This window comes from Benincasa hispida, chromosome 12 (genome assembly GCF_027475165.1).
Source record: "Benincasa hispida cultivar pf3 chromosome 12, pf3_genome.v1.1, whole genome shotgun sequence".
Lineage (NCBI taxonomy): Eukaryota > Viridiplantae > Streptophyta > Magnoliopsida > Cucurbitales > Cucurbitaceae > Benincasa > Benincasa hispida.
The window spans coordinates 51,008,599-51,018,124 of NC_143489.1; the positions used below are offsets into that span (position 1 = coordinate 51,008,599).

At 38.3% G+C, this 9,526-nt stretch overlaps 1 non-coding gene across 1 annotated transcript; it reads left to right on the forward strand.

Annotated features, from left to right (window-relative positions):
• Positions 1-5,448: 5,448 nt before the first annotated feature.
• On the forward strand, positions 5,449-5,555 carry LOC120068623 (small nucleolar RNA R71). The gene has a single exon (XR_005479261.1). It is a non-coding gene; the product is annotated as a small nucleolar RNA R71 (small nucleolar RNA).
• Positions 5,556-9,526: the final 3,971 nt, after the last annotated feature.

A 9,526-nucleotide genomic window follows, 5' to 3' on the forward strand; every position in this document is an offset into this window, starting at 1 on the left:
TGTAAACTACTACAGATGGTTGATCCTGACCATTCGTGTGGAGACGTGGAGCGGGGGTGTCTTATACAAAGAGTTTGTATAAGACTTGGACCACGAGATGACTAGATTCTGTATATAACGTCGTTGCTACTAGAGACTTGCATCTCACCCAAACGACCATAGGTGACACGACCTCAATACTGAGTGTTTTGGGAACTCTTGCCTTTGAAGGTGGTCCTTTGATTAGTATGGGTGAGAGTGGCCAAATTGCCAACTCAACATGCCTAACTTTTTGAGGACTTGTCTGATCTGGGATCTGGGAACTCAATCCACAATATGGAATTCACACCTTTCCCGAAGCAGAGATAAGTAGAGAGATTACTCCCTTAAGGTCTAATTTTGGGGCTTGAACATAGTGGCCATAACTTCTATTTGGAAGAGAAGACATAATCATAGCAGGACTATGATTTATGTTCATTAGAGGGATCAGTGGTACTTAAAGAGACAGATGTAACTACAGGGGCATAACGGTTATTAGCCCAGCTGTACTTACGAGCGATCTGTGAAGGGTTGTCACACTGCTGATTGGTTAAGATAGACACATAATATATCTGTAGTGAGAAGAGTTCAGTTGTCAGTCTTTAGTGGAGTGCCTGGCAGTTAACGGATGGTGGATCCCACGACTAAAGAGTTTAGTCAGTTATTCACGTACCGTTGGAGCTTCAGAGCTACAGGTCCATGAGATCCCCTTGGTAGCTTGGATTCTATTGAGGATCAGTTCTTGGTGTTGATTTGAAATGTTCAAATTGACAAAAGGTATTTTGATTATATATGATATAATCGGTATGATGTATAAGATATATCTAGTGGAGGATTGATGTAAATGAGATTTACCTTAATTACCATGGAATAGAAAAAGAACTATGGTTTATATGTTTCATGAGATGAAATATTAAAACTACAGGTTATAAATATAGTATGATAAGTTGGTTATCATTTATGTTTATAATAATATTAGATAATTAATACCTTTTCTTTTAAATAACCAAAGTAGTGGGTGGTTATTGGATCATGGTAACCGTGAGTTTAAAAGAAAAGTGGTTTTCTATTTTGAAAAAGAAGTTTTACAAAAGTTTGAAAAGGATTTTGAGTTTTTCTCTCCGGTGAAAAAGAAACTCACGAAGTCGTCAAGTAAATACAGATTTACTAAACAACGGCTGGGTGAGCTAAACGATCGTACAAGTACGAGCTAAACGATCGTGCAGTGTTTACTAAACGATCGCATAGCTTTGCTAGACGATCGCTGGCCCAAGGTAAACGATCGAGTAGAGTCTATAGGCGATAGACCGAGCTAGACGATGGAGCTAAACGATCGCATAGCTTTTTCTAAACGATCGCATAACTTTATCTAAACGATTAGGCATCAACCTATACAATAGGTCTCAGCCTTTTCCCACTTGCCCAGTCGTGTACGCGATCGTTGTTTCCTCCGTTCGTGTGCCTCATTCCAAGTCCGAACAGAGCCCTCCCTCTGGATTCTCACATCGAGAATATTTGTATGTGTGAATGTATATGTTGAAATTTTATCACAATGAATTGGAAAAATCCACTTCCGCTCATGGGTACTCTTGTATAAGAGTTCTTTCAATTGGTATTAGAGCCAGGTTTCTGATATTCCAAATTCATTGCTGCAAAGAATTGCATATACATTCTTGGTGGGTAATCGCATGTCTACTCTTTGTTTTAAGCATTAATTCGTTTGTGGATTTGTTGACTAATGGAGTTTTCTGGGATGAAACCTCGGTTTGTTAAATTCTTTTACATTTCGAGTTAATTGTAAAGGCCCCTGCATTTTTGGGCATTATATTTTCTATCGAGTCTGTATTCAAAGTTAGTTTGAGTTTTGATTCGTTCATGAAGAAGCTTCGTAGCAAGGGTTGCTGTTCTTCGAGGAAGAAGACGATCAAACGTTGATCGGGTTGTGTAGACGATGGGGTAGACGATCGCTAAGTATCAGATACTCAGGTGTCATTTAACGCGTGCACTAGACGATCGTTTAGCTTAGCAAGCTTCATCGCTTAGTTACTGACTAAACGATCGTGGAGTAAAACACGTTGTGAATTTTTTACCTATCGCGTGTTAAGCGATCGTCTAGACGATCAGGCTTCACAGTCTCGTTGTCGTCTAAACGATTGTGTAGCATTCGCGCTATCATTTAGTGTGTGCTGAACGATCGTTTACCTATCATGCATTTACTAAATGATGGAGCTTTGCCTGGTGGTTCAAGACCCAAGTCGCCTGTGAACCAGTTGGCTCGGTGGAAAAATGTAATAGATAGAATTTTTCATTCCGGTTTTTAAAGTTGGTTCATCCCAGTCCATTAATCAGTGTTGTTTTATACATGAGATGTATGGTTTTTATTATATATGTCATATGGTATGTACATATAGAAAAATACCACCTTAGGTTATGCATTAGTCATGCATCATCTTGTTATTATAAATGTTATGATTTAGAGAAGCATAATTTAAATTACGTAAGAGCATGCTCATGCATCATATAATATAAGAGTTATATTTATGCATACATAAAGCATTGACATGCATCATCTTTATATTATAATTGTTATAGTATAAGGGTGTATGGAAAGCATGTGTGCTTGGTTATTATTAGTATATAAAAGTTATGTATAGTAAGGATCGGACATTGCATGAAGCATGACACATAGGTTACTTTATAATTGTTATAAATACGTTGTTGTGTGACAATGTGTTTTAGTTGTTTCTTTTTAATGGTTAAAGAGAAATTAGAACTAAAAGCAATAAGAAAGACATGCATGCTCACTTAGGTTTAATTCATGGTTTTAAAATGTTTAAAACTTGGATGAGATAGACTTAAGATCACGGTTCTAATTTGATTAGCAACCTTAGGCTTTAATTTTTTAATTAGTTTAATAGGATTAAATTGACTAATAAAAGGTTAAAGTGTAGCAAATCTATCTATAAGGGACCTTTTGTCTAAGGCGGGTTCTGTCTAGGCTGGGGTATTTAAGTTGATGGAAACGTAACACCCTTACTTGGGAAGCGACTTGGAAAGGTGAATTAGATAGATTTGATGCATGCATGCAAGTTAAGGACAGTCCATTAAAGAGTTTAAATGTGACTTCTTGAACTTGTTCTTTTTCATAAACAAAAGTTGTTTATGAGCGGACTTAATAAATGACTTAGACTAAAATTAGTAGTCAGATTGTTTAGGTTAATGAACCCTTAGGTAGAACATTCAGTAGGAGGTACTTGGGGCATATGATGCTTCATTTAATCCTTTCACATTTCTCCTTATAGTCCACACCATGATGCATTTAACAAAAAATTACAAAGGAACGAAATACATACCAGTTCAAGAGCTCTTCTTCGCGTTAAATATACTAGTTGAAGAACTCTTCTTCGCATTCATAATCAAACATACTAGCTATGCATTTAACAATAAATTATAGCATGCTTTGAACTTTGAACAACAAAGGAAAGAGATACATGCCAGTTGAAGAACTCTTCTTCGCGTTAAATCTCACTCTCGTCAATCCAGCAAATCTCGCTGTTGCTGAGATCGTCAAGCCTATTGTCCACCAAATCTCGTTGTCGTCTACCCACGAACGGACTCCTCACGAATAAGGCAACAATGGAGGACACAACCACTTGGAAACCTCGGTATTCTCAGAGTGAGAATCCAGGAGGTGTGGGCTTTGTTGGATTTTTTTTTTTGTTGTGATCGCATTGCAGGCAGCAACGGATGCGCTGGCATCCTCTTCTTCATACTCTTCATCAGACTTTTCTTCTTCAATCAAATTCAGGTCATCATCAGAATCATGTAGGTCTTCTTCATCCGGAAACTTCATGGCACGAATTATATTAAATTTGAGCTTCTGTCCATTGATACTCAAAGTGATTTATCCTTTATATACATCAATTTGAGCACGACCTGTTGATAGAAAAGGTCACCCCAAAATGATGGGCACATCTTTGTCGGCCTCATAGTCTAAAATGATGAAGTCAGCTGGTAGGATAAATTTTTCAATTGTTCTCAGCACATCCTTCACCTTACCTTCTGGATGGACCAGAGATCTGTAGGCCAATTGGAGAGTCACTGATGTGGGCACAAGTTGCCCCACATTCAATTGTCTAAAAATTGACAGCGGCATCAAATTTATGCTGGCTCCCAAGCCACACAGGGCTTGCCCGATGAACAGTCCTCCTATGGAGCATGGAATGGTAAAGCTCCCAGGATCGCTCATCTTCGATGGAATTATTGATTTAGAACTTTGCATTAATGCCACTATGGCAAATTTTCCAGTGCCCCTCTTCTTAGTTACCATATCTTTCAGAAACTTGGTGTATGCAGGCATTTCCTCAATCGCTTCACTGAAAGGAATATTAACATGTAATTGCTTTAACATAGATAAGAAGCGTTGGTACTATACCTCTTCATTTCTCTTCTTCGTTAGTCTCTGTGGGAAAGGGGGTAACTAAACTTTCAAGGTTCCTGTTTCAGTTGGCTTTGAGGTCGATGCAACCTCTGGTTCTACTGCTTCATTTTCTCTTTCTTCTTCTTGCATTACTGCAATCTCAGGTTCAACTGCAATGGAAACTATGCTCCTTCTTTTCTCTCTCCACAGTCTTCCCACTACGCATTGTCACAACCTGACATTGCTTCTTACCTGATACGCCCGAGTTGTGTAGAAGTTTGGTTGAACTTGGAAAAGCCCCTTGCAGTCTACTTTTCAGCTCACTCGCAATTTGCCCCATCTGTAATTCGAGGTTTCGGATGGACGTGGCCTGACTTTGAAGCACGGTATCGTTTTGCTCTATGTATTGCTTCAATAGGTTCTCCAAAGAAGAGGATTGCGATGGTTGTTGTGAGCTACTTGCTTGGTTGCTCGGTTGACCGTTGTTGCGAGGGAAGAATCCTGGTGGCCCTTCTTTTTGCGCCACAGGTTGGAAATTTTGTTGTTGATTCTTCCAAGCAAAATTGGGGTGGTTTCTCCACCCGGGGTTGTAGGTGTTTGAAAAGGGATTATTCTTTACAAAATATACAGATTGTGGATTTTGCGGGCAATCTTCCATCGCATGCCAATCACCGCAAGTCGCACACCTTGTGATGTTCTGATTGATTGCGTTGATTTGCCCACCTTGCGGTGTTGGGCTACTGATCGTCATTCCTTAGATCAAATTCATCATTGCGGTCATTTTCTTTTGTAATGAAACAATAGCACCGTTGTTTGCATCAGAGTCATTAAGTCTCAATCTCTGGTCACTCTCTCTTTAGTCTTCATGGTTCTTAGAGATGCGATCCATGATATTCTTCACCTCATCGTATGTTTTGTCAAGCAAACCACCAGTGGCTGCCACATTGTCAGTGGTCTGCGAAGTAGGATTCAAACCATGATAGAAAATCTCCATTTGAAGGCAGTCTTGTAATCCATTATGTGGACAATCCCGGACCAACCTCTTAAACCTCGCCCAAGCATCACTGAGCGATTCGTCCATGTCTTGTTCAAAATTTGTAATAAGCTTCCTTTGTCTTGCATTCTCGGTAGGTGGAAAATACTTCTTTATAAATTTCTCCACTACTTGCTCCCAAGAATCGCATAAGCAAGAAGTAGAAACTTAGACATAATTTCTATATGCTATGTACACAGTGCATGCACCTTAGAAATAGGATATGATGGTATGCGGTCATCTTGTCTTATGTGCGCATAAGCAAGAATAGAAACATAGAAATAAGTTCTATCGACATTTTCGCATATGCATCGCGTGTGTATATTTGTGTATAGCATTATCGCATAACTTGTTCTGACTGGGGTTACCTTTGCGATCAAGCTTAATGATGCGGTGAAGTTATCCCCTCCACCATTTTATCTATTTTTCCATGCATCTTATTACGCGTTAACAGTTGTCATGTCTCTACCAACTCTCATAGTCATACTTCCATTGCTTAATCTGTTTAGTTAGGAGTAGGAGTAGCACATAGTCCTTTAACTTCATTATTCTTTTATTCATCGCCGCAGATACATTACTTCGCAACATTTAGTTATGAGTCCTTGAGTTCGACCTCAGATCACCCCAAGAAACTTGCATTCTCGTTATACTTGGTGAGAGAGCAAGTAAACTTGTGGCAGGAACGCATGGTCACCGTATATATTCTTAAACGCATATTGCATATTTCTCAGTCCAACGCATGATTATTGACACATGGAGATCATCGCATATCATAAGATGCACACATATTTATTCTCCATTTTCCACGCATCCAATGTTCCATAGACAATAGCAAAGAAAATATCATATATTATTATATCACAAGTGTTTGTTCAATACAGTGTTTACAAACTACAGGACCCAACGAGAGTTTAGGGCATCAACCCCAACAGTCTCACCTTCTGTAAGTTGTCTCCAGGAACTAGTTTCCTGAATGAAAGCCCAGATATGATTAGCGGCACCTCTATTATCCAGGTTAGTTTATCATTTCCCACTAAACATATCTCAATGACAAGCAAATCATATTTACTTTGTTGTGCTTCTTTTATTTCCTTATCTATAACATTCAAAACTTTTTGATTTGTAGATGAATTAGAGATAAAAGACATTCCTCTATTAAAACAAATTTTAAATCATCATCTACTAGTATATTTGATTTCCATGTTGAATAATTACGACCATTATTTTTATTGGAAGCGAGTGAGTTTGAAGAAGTCGACATGCTGGAAATATAAACAAATTCTAATTAGTAAATTGCATTTTAAATCCAATTCAATTTTAGCAAAAGTAATAATGTACCCAAATTTCATTATTTATTTGGAACGATACTTTAGTGAGTCAGAATAGATGTTACCGAGGGGCAATCAAATACTCATTCACTAAAGCAAGACAATCTTGACTAAATACTATTTTAAAAATAACTCTTATTCCTATAATCATTTAGTTACCGTTTTTGGTCAAGAACTTACTAACAGTTAGTAATTCTTTAAGTGTAACCCTCTATTTTCAGACCTCAAAGGTTGGCCCCAATGATACTACCAAATTGGAAAGTCAAGGTTGGGAATCAATACAAGAAATCATATCCATTTCTAGAGTTTGAGCTGTTCTGAATCCCATGTTACAGCCCTCCGAGGGGATAGCCACCGTAAAACGGCTAGTATATGTTGCATAAAGTCGACAAATAGGTGCAACATAGGAATCTCATGGTCCAAATTAATGGAAGAGACCGTGATGCATTTTTTTTTATGCGATGAAATAATGGTGTGGAATGCGATGGTGGAATATGCATTGTGCAAGCATGTTTTCTCAGCAAGACCCAAGTATAAATCCTGCTGAGTTACCTGGTAAGCCCAGGGTCGAACACAGGGACTAAGGAAAACAGTATGCGATGGTAATTTTAGATCACTTTACGGTAACAAATAAATCAAGTGTTGGTTGGTTTGATATTTAAGGTATAAAATGTATGCGGTGGATTTGAGGGAAGAGTAATTATGCGACAGATACACTGAGTATGTGGAGGAACGGGTTAAGAAGGTCTTTAGCTAGTGTTTCCTGAGAATGCGTTCAAGCTATGCGATCATGCTACACTCATGCGACCACAATTCATTTTCCCATGCAAATGCGATAACTCCTAATTTTAGGATGCATGCGATGAATGCGATAATGTCTATAGAGCTTATTCCTAAGTCTCTACTTCTTGCTTATGCGATGATGCAAGATGCACACAAGGATAAGGTGACCGCATACAATCATATCCTATCTCTAGGATGCATGCGATGCGTTAATAGCAAATAGAACTTATTCCTAAGCTTCTATCTCTTGATTTTGAATTTCTAATCTGACTCTCCCGAGCCTAGATTCTAATCTGACTTTTGCAAGCCCAGATTCTATCCTTAGACTACCCTCCCGAGTATCTCTAATGGACGAATGATGCATACATAATACAAGATGATCGCATAGAATGAAGATCCCAGGTAAATGCTTCTCGCCCATTCAACAGATTTAGCTACTCATGCAGAATGTAAAGAGAGTGGATAGATATAAAGATGCAATTTCCATTTTATAAATAGGTTCAGAGTACAAAATGACAATGGAAAATAAGGGTAGAGAGCCTGGTAGCAATTCCTTGCTTCCCAAGGCTTTTACACTATGTTATCTCTATTCTGCCCAAAAGACGTTCTTGCTTCCACAAGAGTTGGCCCTCTCTCTGATTTTGATACTTCCTGGCACTCTTCTAAGTTCACCGGGACGATCTCTCAATGTAATCTCCCTTCACTCGCTTCCGCCTTCTAAGTAAAAGAAAAACTATGAACAAGGCTAACTTCTATCTATATGGTGAATTCTGTAAATTGAGCAAACTGAGGGAACTTCTCCAATGAATGTGGCCTTCGGTATTTATAGAGCTTCATGGTGAAAAGCTTCTTCTCTCTTATGATTGCACTGATGGGATAGCATTAATTCTCATTTTGATGCGTCGAATAATTGTCACCGAAAGTTGAGTGTACTTGCTATAGCAGGTCGTTAACGGCTTGTCAACTTAAAACAATGCTTGTCCTCAAGCATAAGCTAAAGATTTTCTCTAGAAAGTCGACCGCCTTCTTTTTTCCTAGATTTCTCAAGGTTGCCTTATTCAAATCCTATACACAAAAATCTGTTTAATTCTTATCCAAGTCTCTCTTTAAAATATTTCTAAAATTTAGGGACCGCAAGTTTAACCTTTAAAATGAGTTTACTATATTCCAGGGCATCGCATGATTTGTTTCATAAAGAGACTTCTTCACTGGGGTATTTTCAAATGATTTTTATCCTTGCGTATTTTAGACATATATTATTTTTATCCTGTCACATTTTTTTTTCCTATGACCTTGCGCTGATCCAAGTGCCTAGCCTTCATTTTGGCTTGCCCCCACGTGTGCCATGGGGACATCCAACTACGAGGAAGGCGCTCTTTCTCAGTCTAAACTCATGTCTATTCGGCAGCGGAGTTGCGACCATTTTATTTATGTGTCGATCACGATTCCTACCATAGTTTTGGATTGCCCCCACGTGTGTCATGCGAACATCCAATTATAGTAGGATCCGATCGCAACGTTATGATTTTTTTTTTGTAGAACCTAAAAATAGCAAGGTCAAAAATGACTACCGTACCCCCAAATTTAAAATGCGGCAATGTTCTCATTGCTAAAAGATTGAAAGAAGTCATGCATGCTCTTAGAAAGTTTCGTAAAAAGGCAGTTTGAAAGAAAGCTGGCAAACCACTAACTTCTAGAAATATTTCATGAGATGTCTGTCCTAAAATTAAGTTGACTCTAGTATATACGAAAAAAATAAAGGCATGCATTTCATCATTGAAAGCATAATTGGCAAAGAGAAATAATGTGGTGACTTACTAAATTAATCAATGTGTAATGATTGCGCCGACTAAAGAGGATGCGATGATAAAATTATCAAAGTTGAAATGATATGCAATAGAGCAAAATTTGGAATAAATAAAGTCAAGGAAAGATACAACCCCT